The sequence below is a fragment of the Pecten maximus genome, chromosome 13 (assembly GCF_902652985.1).
Source record: "Pecten maximus chromosome 13, xPecMax1.1, whole genome shotgun sequence".
NCBI lineage: Eukaryota > Metazoa > Mollusca > Bivalvia > Pectinida > Pectinidae > Pecten > Pecten maximus.
In genome coordinates this window covers 31,391,927-31,411,171 of record NC_047027.1, presented here as the reverse complement: position 1 = coordinate 31,411,171, position 19,245 = coordinate 31,391,927, and positions in this window count along the sequence as shown.

Here is a 19,245-nt window from a genome sequence, read left to right as displayed (position 1 = left end):
TTATTCATTTGAACCAAGTTAATAGCACTTCGCCAAAGCATGCTACAGGCCCAATATCAAGTCACTAGACCTCTTGGTTGTTGAGAAGTCGTTTAAAGTTTTTAGCCCATTTGACCCCTGTGACCTTGAATCTGGTGGATTACCTAAACTTGTTGCAGACTAGCTAAACATGTGGTAGACTAGCTAAATATGTAGACTAGCTAAATATGTAGACTAGCTAAACATGTGGTAGATTAGCTAAACATATGGTAGATTAGCTAAACTTGTGGAAGACTAGCTGAACATTAGGAAGATTAGCTAAACATATGATAGACTAGCTAAACATGTGGTAGATTAGCAAAACATGTGGTAGACTAGCTGAACATTAGGTAGATTAGCTAAACATATGATAGACAAGCTAAACATGTGGTAGATTAGCTAAACATGTGAAAGACTAGCTGAACATAAGGTACATATAGATTAGCTAAACATGTAGCATCCTCTTTCAATTTTGACCATTTGTATCAAGTTATTACAAAGGTCATAATGCAAGTCAACAGAGGTCCCAGGTTATTTTTTTTTTATAAAAAAAAGGCAAATATAATAGTTTCACATATCATTTTTAGCCAAGTCAACTTTGGAATACATTTTCTGGTATGGAGAGACTGAAAACAAGATGTGTTAAAAGCTGGCAAAATAAAATTTACCCTTGTTTCTGCTTTTTTTTGTATAATTTCAGAAATTCCTCTAAATCTTTTTGTAATCCTGACTTCTCAAGATCTATGAACGAATGAACCTCTTCTTTAGTAAAAACAGAGAAATTAAAGAAAAGCCAAATGATTATTACAGTAATTTCATCTAGCTGGTCTGTGATCACACCTGAATGAAAAAATAATGGAAGTTGTTCCTGGATATGCAATAAGTAGTCATTTTCAGGGTCGTACAGAGAAATAGTAACATGCTCTGATGTGGCTCCAAACGTTGGAATCGAGAAATGTGACAATGAGCTCCTATTCATATTAACTTGGACAAAGCCATTTGTTATAGATTGAGCTAGGATTTGTTGTATGCCTTTTTGATCTAAAAGAACAATATCTTGTTTCTCTCTAACGTTTCCTTCACCGCAGATATCACAACTCTTTAACTTTCTATGTTTCCTTCCAGGTTCACCATCATTTTCGTCAATGTCTTCTTCATCTTTGCTGACAAATTGCTTGTTGATCACTGCCACACTTGTATGATTAAGGAGAATATCTACTCTGCCATGCCATGTGCCTGGTGACCCTGTTAAAAACAACTATGAAAGTACTCTTATTTCAACTTGCATACACACACACTTAAAACAATAGTGCAGTAGATTACACCAAAATAATCAGAAAATATTTTGGCCAGGCGTACATAGTGAGTGCACCATAACCTGAATCTGAAGGGAAAAATACACAAAAAACATAACTGATTTTATCTACTGAATGGAAACAAAGACAAAAAACATAATTGATTTATCTGCTGAATAGAAAAACATACAAAAACATAATTGAGTTATCTATGGAATGGAAACACAGAAAAAAACATAACAGATCTATCTATTGAATGGAAACACAGACAAACACCATATTTGATCTATCTACTGAATGGAAACACATACAACAAGGGACCAAATGGGCCTATATCACTCACCTGGCACTACAGCTGTTTTGAAGTTGATTTAGGTTATTTGTGCAGATATTATGCTGATAACCACTTTATTCAAATATCAGTGAGGCTAGGTTTCTTCATGTCAAGAAATGTTCTAGTTCTTCATTCCAGTACATAACTTGCCTAATATCAGGTCTCTTTGCTATCGAGAAATAATTGTTTGAATAATTCAGCCTCTTTGACCATGAATGTAGGCCAAGGTCATTCATTTGAACAAACTTGGTAGCCCTTCACCCCAGCATGCTACAGGCCCAATATCAAGTCCCTGGGCCTCTTGGTAATTAAGAAGATGTTGTTTAAAGATTTCAGCATATTTGACCCGTTACCTTGAATGGAGTTCAATGTCATTCATTTGTACAAACTTGGTAGCCCTTCACCCCAGCATGCTACAGGCCTAATATCAAGTCTCTGGGCCTCTTGGTTATTGACAAGAAGTTGCTTGAAGATTTGAGCCTATTTGACCCATGTGACCTTGAATGAAGGTCAAGGTCATTCATTTGAACAAACTTGGTAGCCCTTCAATTCAGAATGCTACAGGCCTAATATTAAGTCCCTAGGCCTCTTGGTTATTGAGAAGATGTTGTTTGAAGATTTAAGCCTATTTGACCCATGTGACCTTGAATGAATGTCAGGGTCATTCATTTGAACAAACTTTGTAGCCCTTCACCACAGCATGACACATGACCAATATCAGGTCTCTAGGCCTTTTGGATTTTGAGAAGAATTGTTTGAAGGAAAAAGTTGACACTGGACAGCCGATTGGGTCTGGTTTGGTTTATTTTGTTTAACGTCCTATTAACAGCTCAGGTCATTTAAGGACGGCCTCCCGTGCGTGCGACATGCATGTGTGTAGTGAGTGCGAATGTGTGTTTTGGGAGGCTGCGGTATGTTCGTGTTAAGTCTCCTCGTGATAGGCCGGAACTTTTGCAGATTAAAAGTGCTACCTCACTGAGGCATACTGCCGAAGACACCCAGCAGCACACCCCATCCGGTCACATTATACTGACAACGGGCGAACCAGTCGTCCCACTCATTATATGCTGAGTGCTAAGCAGGAGCAGTAACTACCATTTTTAAAGACTCTGGTATGTCTCGGCCTTCCTCACAGGGACAAACGCTCAACTAAAGGCCAAAGTGAGGCATTGTCAAGGGAGACATTAGGAAGAAGAAAGTTGTTCAGAAAGAAGAGAAAAGATAAGATCCCAAATTTAGTCGCCTCCTACGATCATGCAATTGGGGCAGCAGGTACAATTCTTACGCTCTACCTGCAGGGCACAGGACAGCCGAACGGACGGACGGACGCTGCACGAAACACATCAGCTCACTTGCCTTTCGGGCAGGTGAGCTAAAAACATAATTGATTTACCTATGGTATGGAAACTCAGAAAAAAACCCCATAACAGATCTATCTACTGAACGGAAACACAGACAAAAAACATAATTGATTTATCTACTGAATGGTAACACAGGCAAAAACACAACTGATCTTACCTACTGATGTATTTACTCCACAAATATCAGCCTTGCATCCACAGCCACAGTGGTTTTGGGACTTGCTTTGTAATTTGATCGACCTCGTATTTCTTGTCTGGTACCGATTGGGAAAACAGGTGATGGGCCAACACAGCTATAACATGGCGTTCTTTACTTCCACTTGCTGAAGGAGTCATTTTAAGAACTTTTTGAATTGCCTTTCCATGTTGTTTTTGCTCTAGAAAACAGAAAACGAAGACTTTTCGGTAACAAAGGCATCTTCAAATCAGGGTGTGACAATAACAAGAGCTCGATAGTCAGGTACTTGTGAAATATTCAGATTTACTAGTGAGCTTTATTATTGTTAGACTCTAGTCCACCTATACAAGTGGTACTATTTCCAATACCTAATCTTTCTATCAGATATAAATAAACAGGCTTTAAAAGATATGATCCAAATCTTTTACGGAGTGCAATGTGCAACTACAACTCTACTACAGTAATCAACTTCAGTATGACATTTTGGGTATTTTTACAAAACCCTGTGGTTTAAAATCAGTAGGCAGTATTGCAAGCGATACAAACCCACTTGTATGACTGATATTGAGCCAAATAAATATTCTGCTAAAAGCCCGGGCAAGTAGAATAGTCGTTGAAAACTACTCCAAGCGATCTCACTTTACCAGGTAAGATAAAAAGATTCAATAAGATACTTTCTATGAAATATTTTTTTGTTTTTAGTCCTATATATAGAGGTTACACAACGAGTGGTTGTTGGATATGGAATTTATTTCACACGAGTAAGTTATTTTTTAAAAGTTACAAAAGACACGAGCTTTAGCGAGTGTTTTTTGCAACTTTTAAAAAATAACTTACGACTCAGTAGGGTCAGTCGTGTGTGTTTGTGGGGCTGAATACTGTCATGAAAGGTGGAGTAGGGTCAGTTGTGTGTGTTTGTGGGGTAGAATATTGTCATTAAAGGTGGGGTAGGGTCAGTTGTGTGTTTGTGGGGCTGAATACTGTCATGAAAGGTGGAGTAGGGTCAGTCGTGTGTTTGTGGGGCTGAATACTGTCATGAAAGGTGGAGTAGGGTCAGTCGTGTGTGTTTGTGGGGTAGAATACTGTCATTAAAGGTGGGGTAGGGTCAGTCGTGTGTGTTTGTGGGGTAGAATACTGTCATTAAAGGTGAAGTAGGGTCAGTGGTGTGTGTTTGTGGGGCTGAATACTGTCATGAAAGGTGGAGTAGGGTCAGTCGTGTGTGTTTGTGGGGCTGAATACTGTCATGAAAGGTGGAGTAGGGTCAGTCGTGTGTGTGTATGGGACTGAATACTGTCATGAAAGGTGGATTAGGGTCAGTCGTGTGTGTTTGTGGGGCTGAATACTGTCATGAAAGGTGGAGTAGGGTCAGTCGTGTGTGTTTGTGGGGTAGAATACTGTCATTAAAGGTGGAGTAGGGTCAGTCGTGTGTGTTTGTGGGGCTGAATACTGTCATGAAAGGTGGAGTAGGGTCAGTCGTGTGTGTTTGTGGGGCTGAATACTGTCATGAAAGGTGGAGTAGGGTCAGTCGTGTGTGTGTATGGGACTGAATACTGTCATGAAAGGTGGAGTATGGTCAGTCGTGTGTGTTTATGGGGCTGAATACTGTCATGAAAGGTGGAGTAGGGTCAGTCGTGTGTGTTTGTGGAAAGACACGAGCTTTAGCGAGTGTTTATTGCAACTTTTAAAAAATAACTTACGACTGAGTAGGGTCAATCGTGTGTGTTTGTGGGGCTGAATACTGTCACGAAAGGTGGAGTAGGGTCAGTCGTGTCTGTTTGTGGGGTAGAATACTGTCATTAAAGGTGGGGTAGGGTCAGTCGTGTGTGTTTGTGGGGCTGAATACTGTCATGAAAGGTGAAGTAGGGTCAGTCGTGTGTGTTTGTGGGACTGAATACAGTCATGAAAGGTGGAGTAGGGTCAGTCGTGTGTGTTTATGGGGCTGAATACTGTCATGAAAGGTGGGGTAGGGTCAGTCGTGTGTGTTTGTGGGACTGAATACAGTCATGAAAGGTGGAGTAGGGTCAGTCGTGTGTGTTTGTGGGACTGAATACAGTCATGAAAGGTGGAGTAGGGTCAGTCGTGTGTGTTTATGGGGCCGAATACTGTCATGAAAGGTGGAGTAGGGTCAGTCGTGTGTGTTTGTGGGGCTGAATACTGTCATGAAAGGTGGAGTAGGGTCAGTCGTGTGTGTGTATGGGACTGAATACTGTCATGAAAGGTGAAGTAGGGTCAGTCGTGTGTGTTTGTGGGGCTGAATACTGTCATTAAAGGTGGAGTAGGGTCAGTCGTGTGTGTTTGTGGGGCTGAATACGGTCATGAAAGGTGGAGTAGGGTCAGTCGTGTGTGTGTATGGGACTGAATACTGTCATGAAAGGTGAAGTAGGGTCAGTCGTGTGTGTTTGTGGGGCTGAATACTGTCATTAAAGGTGGAGTAGGGTCAGTCGTGTGTGTTTGTGGGGCTGAATACTGTCATTAAAGGTGGAGTAGGGTCAGTCGTGTCTGTTTGTGGAAAGACACGAGCTTTAGCGAGTGTTTATTGCAACTTTTAAAAAATAACTTACGACTGAGTAGGGTCAATCGTGTGTGTTTGTGGGGCTGAATACTGTCATGAAAGGTGGAGTAGGGTCAGTCGTGTGTGTTTATGGGGCTGAATACTGTCATGAAAGGTGGAGTAGGGTCAATCGTGTGTGTTTGTGGGGCTGAATACTGTCATGAAAGGTGGAGTAGGGTCGGTCGTGTGTGTTTGTGGGGCTGAATACTGTCATTAAAGGTGGAGTAGGGTCAGTCGTGTGTGTTTGTGGGGCTGAATACTGTCATGAAAGGTGGAGTAGGGTCAGTCGTGTGTGTTTGTGGGGCTGAATACTGTCATGAAAGGTGGAGTAGGGTCAGTCGTGTGTGTGTATGGGACTGAATACTGTCATGAAAGGTGGAGTAGGGTCAGTCGTGTGTGTTTGTGGGGTAGAATACTGTCATGAAAGGTGGAGTAGGGTCAGTCGTGTGTGTTTGTGGGGCTGAATACTGTCACGAAAGGTGGAGTAGGGTCAGTGGTGTGTGTTTGTGGGGCTGAATACTGTCATGAAAGGTGGAGTAGGGTCAGTCGTGTGTGTTTATGGGGAAGAATACTGTCATGAAAGGTGGAGTAGGGTCAGTCGTGTGTGTTTGTGGGGGTGAAAACTGTCATGAAAGGTGGAGTAGGGTCAGTCGTGTGTGTTTGTGGGGCTGAATACTGTCATGAAAGGTGGAGTAGGGTCAGTCGTGTGTGTTTGTGGGGCTGAATACTGTCATGAAAGGTGGAGTAGGGTCAGTCGTGTGTGTTTGTGAGGCTGAATACTGTCATGAAAGGTGGAGTAGAGTCATTCGTGTGTGTTTGTGGGGCTGAATACTGTCATGAAAGGTGGAGTAGGGCCAGTCGTGTTTGTGTATGGGACTGAATACTGTCATGAAAGGTGGAGTAGGGTCAGTCGTGTGTGTTTGTGGGGCTGAATACTGTCATGAAAGGTGGGGTAGGGTCAGTCGTGTGTGTTTGTGGGGCTGAATACTGTCATGAAAGGTGGGGTAGGGTCAGTCGTGTGTGTTTGTGGGGCTGAATACTGTCATGAAAGGTGGAGTAGGGTCAGTCGTGTGTGTTTGTGGGACTGAATACTGTCATGAAAGGTGGAGTAGGGTCAGTCGTGTGTGTGTATGGGACTGAATACTGTCATGAAAGGTGGAGTAGGGTCAGTCGTGTGTGTGTATGGGACTGAATACTGTCATGAAAGGTGGAGTAGGGTCAGTTGTGTGTTTGTGGGGCCGAATACTGTCATGAAAGGTGGAGTAGGGTCAGTCGTGTGTGTTTGTGGGGCTGAATACTGTCATGAAAGGTGGAGTAGGGTCAGTCGTGTGTGTTTGTGGGGCTGAATACTGTCATGAAAGGTGGAGTAGGGTCAGTCGTGTGTGTTTGTGGAAAGACACGAGCTTTAGCGAGTGTTTATTGCAACTTTTAAAAAATAACTTACGACTGAGTAGGGTCAGTCGTGTGTGTTTGTGGGGCTGAATACTGTCATGAAAGGTGGAGTAAGGTCAGTCGTGTCTGTTTGTGGGGTAGAATACTGTCATTAAAGGTGGGGTAGGGTCAGTCGTGTGTGTTTATGGGGCTGAATACTGTCATGAAAGGTGGAGTAGGGTCAGTCGTGTATGTGTATGGGACTGAATACTGTCATGAAAGGTGGAGTAGGGTCAGTCGTGTGTGTTTGTGGGGTAGAATACTGTCACGAAAGGTGGAGTAGGGTCAGTCGTGTGTGTTTGTGGGGCTGAATACTGTCATGAAAGGTGGAGTAGGGTCAGTCGTGTGTGTTTGTGGGGCTGAATACTGTCATGAAAGGTGGAGTAGGGTCAGTCGTGTGTGTTTGTGGGACTGAATACTGTCATGAAAGGTGGAGTAGGGTCAGTCGTGTGTGTTTGTGGGGCTGAATACTGTCATGAAAGGTGGAGTAGGGTCAGTCGTGTGTGTTTGTGGGGCTGAATACTGTCATGAAAGGTGGAGTAGGGTCAGTCGTGTGTGTTTGTGGAAAGACACGAGCTTTAGCGAGTGTTTATTGCAACTTTTAAAAAATAACTTACGACTGAGTAGGGTCAGTCGTGTGTGTTTGTGGGGCTGAATACTGTCATGAAAGGTGGAGTAAGGTCAGTCGTGTCTGTTTGTGGGGTAGAATACTGTCATTAAAGGTGGGGTAGGGTCAGTCGTGTGTGTTTATGGGGCTGAATACTGTCATGAAAGGTGGAGTAGGGTCAGTCGTGTATGTGTATGGGACTGAATACTGTCATGAAAGGTGGAGTAGGGTCAGTCGTGTGTGTTTGTGGGGTAGAATACTGTCACGAAAGGTGGAGTAGGGTCAGTCGTGTGTGTTTGTGGGGCTGAATACTGTCATGAAAGGTGGAGTAGGGTCAGTCGTGTGTGTTTGTGGCGCTGAATACTGTCATGAAAGGTGGAGTAGGGTCAGTCGTGTGTGTTTGTGGGACTGAATACTGTCATGAAAGGTGGAGTAGGGTCAGTCGTGTGTGTTTGTGGGGCTGAATACTGTCATGAAAGGTGGGGTAGGGTCAGTCGTGTGTGTTTGTGGGGCTGAATACTGTCATGAAAGGTGGAGTAGGATCAGTCGTGTGTGTTTGTGGGGCTGAATACTGTCATGAAAGGTGGAGTAGGGTCAGTCGTGGTGTGTTTGTGGGGCTGAATACTGTCATGAAAGGTGGGGTAGGGTCAGTCGTGTGTGTTTGTGGGGCTGAATACTGTCATGAAAGGTGGAGTAGGGTCAGTCGTGTGTGTTTGTGGGACTGAATACTGTCATGAAAGGTGGAGTAGGGTCAGTCGTGTGTGTGTATGGGACTGAATACTGTCATGAAAGGTGGAGTAGGGTCAGTCGTGTGTGTGTATGGGACTGAATACTGTCATGAAAGGTGGAGTAGGGTCAGTCGTGTGTGTTTGTGGGGCTGAATACTGTCATGAAAGGTGGAGTAGGGTCAGTCGTGTGTGTTTGTGGGGCTGAATACTGTCATGAAAGGTGGAGTAGGGTCAGTTGTGTGTTTGTGGGGCCGAATACTGTCATGAAAGGTGGAGTAGGGTCAGTCGTGTGTGTTTGTGGGGCTGAATACTGTCATGAAAGGTGGAGTAGGGTCAGTCGTGTGTGTTTGTGGGGCTGAATACTGTCATGAAAGGTGGAGTAGGGTCATTCGTGTGTGTTTGTGGGGCTGAATACTGTCATGAAAGGTGGAGTAGGGTCAGTCGTGTGTGTTTGTGGGGCTGAATACTGTCTAAAGGTAGAGTAGGGTCAGTCGTGTGTGTTTGTGGAAAGACACGAGCTTTAGCGAGTGTTTATTGCAACTTTTAAAAAATAACTTACGACTGAGTAGGGTCAATCGTGTGTGTTTGTGGGGCTGAATACTGTCACGAGAGGTGGAGATGGGTCAGTCGTGTGTGTTTATGGGGCTGAATACTGTCATGAAAGGTGGAGTAGGGTCAGTCGTGTGTGTTTGTGGGGCTGAATACTGTCATGAAAGGTGGAGTAGGGTCAGTCGTGTGTGTTTGTGGGGCTGAATACTGTCATGAAAGGTGGAGTAGGGTCAGTCGTGTGTGTTTGTGAGGCTGAATACTGTCATGAAAGGTGGAGTAGAGTCAGTCGTGTGTGTTTGTGGGGCTGAATACTGTCATGAAAGGTGGAGTAGGGTCAGTCGTGTGTGTTTGTGGGGCTGAATACTGTCATTAAAGGTGGAGTAGGGTCAGTCATGTGTGTTTGTGGAAAGACACGAGCTTTAGCGAGTGTTTATTGCAACTTTTAAAAAATAACTTACCACTGAGTAGGGTCAGTCGTGTGTGTTTGTGGGGCTGAATACTGTCATGAAAGGTGGAGTAGGGTCAGTCGTGTCTGTTTGTGGGGTAGAATACTGTCATTAAAGGTGGGGTAGGGTCAGTCGTGTGTGTTTATGGGGCTGAATACTGTCATGAAATTTGGAGTAGGGTCAGTCGTGTGTGTGTATGGGACTGAATACTGTCATGAAAGGTGGAGTAGGGTCAGTCGTGTGTGTTTGTGGGGCTGAATACTGTCATGAAAGGTGGAGTAGGGTCAGTCGTGTGTTTGTGGGGCTGAATACTGTCATAAAAGGTGGAGTAGGGTCAGTCGTGTGTTTGTGGGGCTGAATACTGTCATAAAAGGTGGAGTAGGGTCAGTCGTGTGTGTTTGTGGGGCTGAATACTGTCATGAAAGGTGGAGTAGGGTCAGTCGTGTGTGTTTGTGGGACTGAATACTGTCATGAAAGGTGGAGTAGGGTCAGTCGTGTGTGTTTGTGGGGCTGAATACTGTCATGAAAGGTGGAGTAGGGTCAGTCGTGTGTGTTTGTGGGGCTGAATACTGTCATGAAAGGTGGGGTAGGGTCAGTCGTGTGTGTTTGTGGGGCTGAATACTGTCATGAAAGGTGGAGTAGGGTCAGTCGTGTGTGTTTGTGGGACTGAATACTGTCATGAAAGGTGGAGTAGGGTCAGTCGTGTGTGTGTATGGGACTGAATACTGTCATGAAAGGTGGAGTAGGGTCAGTCGTGTGTGTGTATGGGACTGAATACTGTCATGAAAGGTGGAGTAGGGTCAGTTGTGTGTTTGTGGGGCCGAATACTGTCATGAAAGGTGGAGTAGGGTCAGTCGTGTGTGTGAATGGGACTGAATACTGTCATGAAAGGTGGAGTAGGGTCAGTCGTGTGTGTTTGTGGGGTAGAATACTGTCATGAAAGGTGGAGTAGGGTAAGTCGTGTGTGTTTGTGGGGCTGAATACTGTCACGAAAGGTGGAGTAGGGTCAGTCGTGTGTGTTTGTGGGGCTGAATACTGTCATGAAAGGTGGAGTAGGGTCAGTTGTGTGTTTGTGGGGTAGAATACTGTCATGAAAGGTGGAGTAGGGTCAGTCGTGTGTGTTTGTGGGGCTGAATACTGTCATGAAAGGTGGAGTAGGGTCAGTCGTGTTTGTTTGTGGGGCTGAATACTGTCATGAAAGGTGGAGTAGGGTCAGTCGTGTGTGTTTGTGGGGCTGAATACTGTCATGAAAGGTGGAGTAGGGTCAGTCGTGTGTGTTTGTGGGGCTGAATACTGTCATGAAAGGTGGAGTAGGGTCAGTCGTGTGTGTGTATGGGACTGAATACTGTCATGAAAGGTGGAGTAGGGTCAGTCGTGTGTGTTTGTGAGGTAGAATACTGTCATGAAAGGTGGAGTAGGGTCAGTCGTGTGTGTTTGTGGGGCTGAATACTGTCACGAAAGGTGGAGTAGGGTCAGTCGTGTGTGTTTGTGGGGCTGAATACTGTCATGAAAGGTGGAGTAGGGTCAGTCGTGTGTGTTTGTGGGGCTGAATACCGTCATGAAAGGTGGAGTAGGGTCAGTCGTGTGTGTTTATGGGGAAGAATACTGTCATGAAAGGTGGAGTAGGGTCAGTCGTGTGTGTTTGTGGGGGTGAATACTGTCATGAAAGGTGGAGTAGGGTCAGTCGTGTGTGTTTGTGGGGCTGAATACTGTCATGAAAGGTGGAGTAGGGTCAGTCGTGTGTGTTTGTAAGGCTGAATACTGCCATGAAAGGTGGAGTAGAGTCAGTCGTGTGTGTTTGTGGGGCTGAATACTGTCATGAAAGGTGGAGTAGGGTCAGTCGTGTGTGTTTGTGGGGCTGAATACTGTCATTAAAGGTGGAGTAGGGTCAGTCGTGTGTGTTTGTGGAAAGACACGAGCTTTAGCGAGTGTTTATTGCAACTTTTAAAAAATAACTTACGACTCAGTAGGGTCAGTCGTGTGTGTTTGTGGGGCTGAATACTGTCATGAAAGGTGGAGTAGGGTCAGTCGTGTCTGTTTGTGGGGTAGAATACTGTCATTAAAGGTGGGGTAGGGTCAGTCGTGTGTGTTTATGGGGCTGAATACTGTCAGGAAAGGTGGAGTAGGGTCAGTCGTGTGTGTGTATGGGACTGAATACTGTCATGAAAGGTGGAGTAGGGTCAGTCGTGTGTGTTTGTGGGGTAGAATACTGTCATGAAAGGTGAAGTAGGGTCAGTCGTGTGTGTTTGTGGGGCTAAATACTGTCATGAAAGGTGGAGTAGGGTCAGTCGTGTGTGTTTGTGGGACTGAATACTGTCATGAAAGGTGGAGTAGGGTCAGTCGTGTGTGTTTGTGGGGCTGAATACTGTCATGAAAGGTGGGGTAGGGTCAGTCGTGTGTGTTTGTGGGGCTGAATACTGTCATGAAAGGTGTGGGGTAGGGTCAGTCGTGTGTGTTTGTGGGGCTGAATACTGTCATGAAAGGTGGAGTAGGGTCAGTCGTGTGTGTTTGTGGGACTGAATACTGTCATGAAAGGTGGAGTAGGGTCAGTCGTGTGTGTGTATGGGACTGAATACTGTCATGAAAGGTGGAGTAGGGTCAGTCGTGTGTGTGTATGGGACTGAATACTGTCATGAAAGGTGGAGTAGGGTCAGTCGTGTGTTTGTGGGGCCGAATACTGTCATGAAAGGTGGAGTAGGGTCAGTCGTGTGTGTTTGTGGGGCTGAATACTGTCATGAAAGGTGGAGTAGGGTCAGTCGTGTGTGTTTGTGGGGCTGAATACTGTCATGAAAGGTGGAGTAGGGTCATTCGTGTGTGTTTGTGGGGCTGAATACTGTCATGAAAGGTGGAGTAGGGTCAGTCGTGTGTGTTTGTGGGGCTGAATACTGTCATTAAAGGTGGGGTAGGGTCAGTCGTGTGTGTTTGTGGAAAGACACGAGCTTTAGCGAGTGTTTATTGCAACTTTTAAAAAATAACTTACGACTGAGTAGGGTCAATCGTGTGTGTTTGTGGGGCTGAATACTGTCACGAAAGGTGGAGTAGGGTCAGTCGTGTGTGTTTATGGGGCTGAATACTGTCATGAAAGGTGGAGTAGGGTCAGTCGTGTGTGTTTGTGAGGTAGAATACTGTCATGAAAGGTGGAGTAGGGTCAGTCGTGTGTGTTTGTGGGGCTGAATACTGTCACGAAAGGTGGAGTAGGGTCAGTCGTGTGTGTTTGTGGGGCTGAATACTGTCATGAAAGGTGGAGTAGGGTCAGTCGTGTGTGTTTGTGGGGCTGAATACCGTCATGAAAGGTGGAGTAGGGTCAGTCGTGTGTGTTTGTGGGGCTGAATACTGTCATGAAAGGTGGAGTAGGGTCAGTCGTGTGTGTTTGTAAGGCTGAATACTGCCATGAAAGGTGGAGTAGAGTCAGTCGTGTGTGTTTGTGGGGCTGAATACTGTCATGAAAGGTGGAGTAGGGTCAGTCGTGTGTGTTTGTGGGGCTGAATACTGTCATTAAAGGTGGAGTAGGGTCAGTCGTGTGTGTTTGTGGAAAGACACGAGCTTTAGCGAGTGTTTATTGCAACTTTTAAAAAATAACTTACGACTCAGTAGGGTCAGTCGTGTGTGTTTGTGGGGCTGAATACTGTCATGAAAGGTGGAGTAGGGTCAGTCGTGTCTGTTTGTGGGGTAGAATACTGTCATTAAAGGTGGGGTAGGGTCAGTCGTGTGTGTTTATGGGGCTGAATACTGTCAGGAAAGGTGGAGTAGGGTCAGTCGTGTGTGTGTATGGGACTGAATACTGTCATGAAAGGTGGAGTAGGGTCAGTCGTGTGTGTTTGTGGGGTAGAATACTGTCATGAAAGGTGAAGTAGGGTCAGTCGTGTGTGTTTGTGGGGCTAAATACTGTCATGAAAGGTGGAGTAGGGTCAGTCGTGTGTGTTTGTGGGACTGAATACTGTCATGAAAGGTGGAGTAGGGTCAGTCGTGTGTGTTTGTGGGGCTGAATACTGTCATGAAAGGTGGGGTAGGGTCAGTCGTGTGTGTTTGTGGGGCTGAATACTGTCATGAAAGGTGGAGTAGGGTCAGTCGTGTGTGTTTGTGGGACTGAATACTGTCATGAAAGGTGGAGTAGGGTCAGTCGTGTGTGTGTATGGGACTGAATACTGTCATGAAAGGTGGAGTAGGGTCAGTCGTGTGTGTGTATGGGACTGAATACTGTCATGAAAGGTGGGGTAGGGTCAGTCGTGTGTTTGTGGGGCCGAATACTGTCATGAAAGGTGGAGTAGGGTCAGTCGTGTGTGTTTGTGGGGCTGAATACTGTCATGAAAGGTGGAGTAGGGTCAGTCGTGTGTGTTTGTGGGGCTGAATACTGTCATGAAAGGTGGAGTAGGGTCAGTCGTGTGTGTTTGTGGGGCTGAATACTGTCATGAAAGGTGGAGTAGGGTCAGTCGTGTGTGTTTGTGGGGCTGAATACTGTCATTAAAGGTGGGGTAGGGTCAGTCGTGTGTGTTTGTGGAAAGACACGAGCTTTAGCGAGTGTTTATTGCAACTTTTAAAAAATAACTTACGACTGAGTAGGGTCAATCGTGTGTGTTTGTGGGGCTGAATACTGTCACGAAAGGTGGAGTAGGGTCAGTCGTGTGTGTTTATGGGGCTGAATACTGTCATGAAAGGTGGAGTAGGGTCAGTCGTGTGTGTTTGTGGGGCTGAATATTGTCATGAAAGGTGGAGTAGGGTCAGTCGTGTGTGTTTGTGGGGCTGAATACTGTCATGAAAGGTGGAGTAGGGTCAGTCGTGTGTGAATGGGACTGAATACTGTCATGAAAGGTGGAGTAGGGTCAGTCGTGTGTGTTTGTGGGGTAGAATACTGTCATGAAAGGTGGAGTAGGGTCAGTCGTGTGTGTTTGTGGGGCTGAATACTGTCACGAAAGGTGGAGTAGGGTCAGTCGTGTGTGTTTGTGGGGCTGAATACTGTCATGAAAGGTGGAGTAGGGTCAGTCGTGTGTGTTTGTGGGGCTGAATACTGTCATGAAAGGTGGAGTAGGGTCAGTCGTGTGTGTTTGTGGGGTAGAATACTGTCATGAAAGGTGGAGTAGGTTCAGTCGTGTGTGTTTGTGGGGCTGAATACTGTCATGAAAGGTGGAGTAGGGTCAGTCGTGTGTGTTTGTGGGGCTGAATACTGTCATGAAAGGTGGAGTAGGGTCAGTCGTGTGTGTTTGTGGGGCTGAATACTGTCATAAAAGGTGGAGTAGGGTCAGTCGTGTGTGTTTGTGGGGTAGAATACTGTCATTAAAGGTGGAGTAGGGTCAGTCGTGTGTGTTTGTGGGGCTGAATACTGTCATGAAAGGTGGAGTAGGGTCAGTCGTGTGTGTTTGTGGGGTAGAATGCTTTCATGAAAGGTGGAGTAGGGTCAGTCGTGTGTGTTTGTGGGGTAGAATACTGTCAGGAAAGGTGGAGTAGGGTCAGTCGTGTGTGTTTGTGGGGTAGAATACTGTCAGGAAAGGTGGAGTAGGGTCAGTCGTGTGTGTTTGTGGGACTGAATACTGTCATGAAAGGTGGAGTAGGGTCAGTCGTGTGTGTTTGTGGGACTGAATACTGTCATGAAAGGTGGAGTAGGGTCAGTCGTTTGTGTTTTTTGGGCTGAATACTGTCATTAAAGGTGGAGTAGGGTCAGTCGTGTGTTAGTGGGGCTGAATACTGTCATGAAAGGTGGAGTAGGGTCAGTCGTTTGTGTTTTTTGGGCTGAATACTGTCATAAAAGGTGGAGTAGGATCAGTCGTGTGTGTTTTTTGGGCTGAATACTGTCATTAAATGGTGGTGTAGGGTCAGTCGTTTGTGTTTTTGGGGCTGAATACTGTCATTAAAGGTGGAGTAGGGTCAGTCGTGTGTGTTTGTGGGGCTGAATACTGTCATTAAAGGTGGAGTAGGGTCAGTCGTGTGTGTTTGCGGGGCCGAATACTGTCATGAAAGGTGGAGTAGGGTCAGTCGTGTGTGTTTGTGGGGCTGAATACTGTCATGAAAGTGGAGTAGGGTCAGTCGTGTGTGTTTGTGGGGCTGAATACTGTCATGAAAGGTGGAGTAGGGTCAGTTGTGTGTTTGTGGGGCCGAATACTGTCATGAAAGGTGGAGTAGGGTCAGCCGTGTGTGTTTGTGGGGCTGAATACTGTCATGAAAGGTGGAGTAGGGTCAGTCGTGTGTGTTTGTGGGGCTGAATACTGTCATGAAAGGTGGAGTAGGGTCAGTCGTGTGTGTTTGTGGGGCTGAATACTGTCATAAAAGATGTAGGATTGTAACAGGTGTTATAAATTTCTGTGGCCAGGTAAATGAAATGTTTAGAGTGTTTGACTATAGTTCGGTGGTCCCCAGGTTCGAACTCTACTAGTCTCAGGTCATTATAGTTTTCTTCTGTTACAATTCAGGATCATCAATATTACCTGCAATCAACATACTGCCGCAGTATTTTCAATAGCATCAGAATAATAAAAATACGTTGACGTTCAATCCTGGATGTAAACATTTGTAACTGAAAAATTACTACGAAGGAATTCCACCAACACCAAGAAGGCTTGCTGATGAGAACCTGTGTATTTCTCGATGGCATCAATTCCATCTGTTGCGAATTCTTCAAGAATATGTGTATTCAAAACATCCTTCATCTGAAGAAATCCGCATTCTGGCCTGTCAGAATCGGAGTAGTTTTCTCGGATTGCATACAGACGTTTCTCAGCAGTAAGTCTGATAAACTGACGCATCGGTAAAACTTGTTCCTTCAGCAGCGTTGCTATTTTTTATTACTAAGTTTAGAAATCCAGGAGGACTCTGTTCAGTAAAAAGCCATTTCATAATGTTCTTCATGTATGCTTCCTCATTAGACCCTCTGAATTCAGCTAGTATACTTCCATCCATTTCCGAGTACGGAAAAAGTTAGCTCCGTGAATCGCCTAGTTTCGCACTTTTTTTTCTTTTCTTTTTTTTCATCTTTTACGCAAAAAGCATGCAAATAAAAGTTTGTACTGTATTAAACAATATATCAACAATTCTAATTCAAAACGGTTGTCTCTAGGCTTACCTGAACATGTTCCTTCCTACACGATTAGAGAAAGGTTGGATATAGTTTCGCATTCTTTCAGGTGCACGCTCAGCAATGGAAGAGAAGTAACTCGCATAGATAACTATTATAATCAGTATACACCATAACCCTAACCATGCATCTACATTGATGATTGTAGTTTATTTTTCTATTTGTTTTAACACTTTTTTGTTTAAACTTTTTTTTCAACTTATTGCTAAAGATATTAAAGAAAATTAATTATGTGACAAATCCAAACAATGAACATGAATAAATGATAACAATTTTATAAAATAGTTTTCTTCGGAATGTTGTCTGAACACTTGTAAAATACAGTAACACCGGGACTAGTGTCAATAGTTTATATGTTTCTATTTTTAATGCCCACACCACCATAAGCAGATATTTACACCCATTTTCATTTAATATGTGTATGAGTATGAGTTGCCACTTATTTTTTCAGAAACCGGCCAAACTAGTGTTAACTACAACCTAACTAGTGTTAACGACAACCTAACAAGTGTTAACTACAACCTAACTAGTGTTAACGACAACTTAACTAGTGTTAACTACAACCTAACTAGTGTTAACTACAACCTAACTAGTGTTAACTACAACTTAACTAGTGTTAACTACAACCTAACTAGTGTTAACGACAACCAAACTAGTGTTAACTACAACCTAACTAGTGTTTACTACAACCTAACTAGTGTTAACTACAACCTAACTAGTGTTAACGACAACCAAACTAGTGTTAACTACAACCTAGCTAGTGTTAACTACAACCTAACTAGTGTTAACTACAACCTAACTAGTGTTAACGACAACCTAACAAGTGTTAACTACAACTTAACTAGTGTTAACTACAAACTAACTAGTGTTAACTACAACTTAACTAGTGTTAACTACAACCTAACTAGTGTTAACTACAACATAACTAGTGTTAACGACAACCTAACTAGTGTTAATTACAACCTAACTAGTGTTAACTACAACCTAACTAGTGTTAACGACAACCAAACTAGTGTTAACTACAACATAACTAGTGTTAACTACAACCTAACTAGTGTTAACGACAACCTAACAAGTGTTAACTACAACTTAACTAGTGTTAACTACAGCCTAACTAATGTTAAGTACAACCTAACAAGTGTTAACTACAACCTAACTAGTGTTAACTACAACCTAACAAGAGGTTGAAAAAATATTTGAAAAGAAAACATTATTTATTATACTTGGTTAAGCTTCATTTATGTAAATTTATTGCTGAAATTCACTTAAAACATTCTAAAACTTGCTAATTACCTAATTTTTCATCTGGAATAGCTCATCTGGTCATGACATTAAATAAGTTATAAATTACAATGCAGTAATTATTGAATAAGCATTCATGTTGTTACAGGTTGGGTTTCCGCTCAAAATAATAAAACGAAATCCTGCGTTGAGTTCGGACCATTTATTCGTGACAAGTACATCCTAGCTATGATGATATTCGGACGACAATCCGAAGACCAGACTCTGCGTGTGACACAAAGTCAACGATGCCTTCTGGTGGTCACGTGACAATGACCGGAAAACTGATCTGGCGCCAAAATATTGAACAAAAAAAATGTAAATATACATGTATCTATGACGTAAAACAAAAGACTTGACCATTGACCACATTAGGAATACGGACGAACGAGAATATAACGAAACAATATAACATTTTGGACAATGCTTATTAAAACTAGACAATTACGGAACAATTTAAATACAATATATATATATATAACAATCCTGCCACAAAATCAATGTTGTTGTTGTTTTTTTGCAGATATTTCTCTTTCTATCTATGATAATTGATCATTCATCGTTTAAGTATCATTATGTTCCACTGGGGAATACACAAGTGTGACTTTCCTCGTGTAAGTGTAAATCATTCACCATTTCCGCCAAGATTGATATTGGGTTGAGCACTTGCCGTCAAATCCTGAAGATTTACATCTGAATGAGTTAATCCCTATTTTCGAGAAAATTGGTCCAAATTTAGATATTATCCAATTGCAATGAAATTTACAGTTGAGTGTGAGCTAAACTTTACACCCTAGTGCACTACGGGTAAACTAGTAGTACACTACGTCTAGTCAGGTGTGACCACTAATCCCCCTATACAGGTAATGGATAGGGGTACCTGTAAAGTGCGAAACAAAGGCAAAACGAAACGAAACGAAACAAAATCAAACGAAATGAAAAATTAAAACATTGAGAAAAAATAGATAAATAGACAATTTTAGACTATACATAAGCCTAAGTGTCCCATATTCATCGGTGTAGATCGTGAAAAGTTAGAGTTCCGGGAAAATTGCTGGACTTGAAAGGCGCGATTCGTATAAAAACGCCGGCTTAACACGCTGTTCCCGTATTGCTGGTATCGGGAGTGTAGACAGAATGGAAGCATTAGAGGACGACTCTATTACTGTAACTTTGATGAACTGTGAATAATTCTGGATATGGTTTAGACAATATTTAAGTACTGGGTTAATTAAGCGGTTTCCTATGGTTGAAAAGGGAATATATTTTATTTTATTTCAGCTTTGCTCGGAGGTTTTTGTAAGGCCAATATGTTCTTTTCATCTAAGCCCCAGGTCAGACATGCATTAAATAACGTACTGTAGCTAAACGTGCATGCTTGGAATAACGCTTATAGCAAGTTG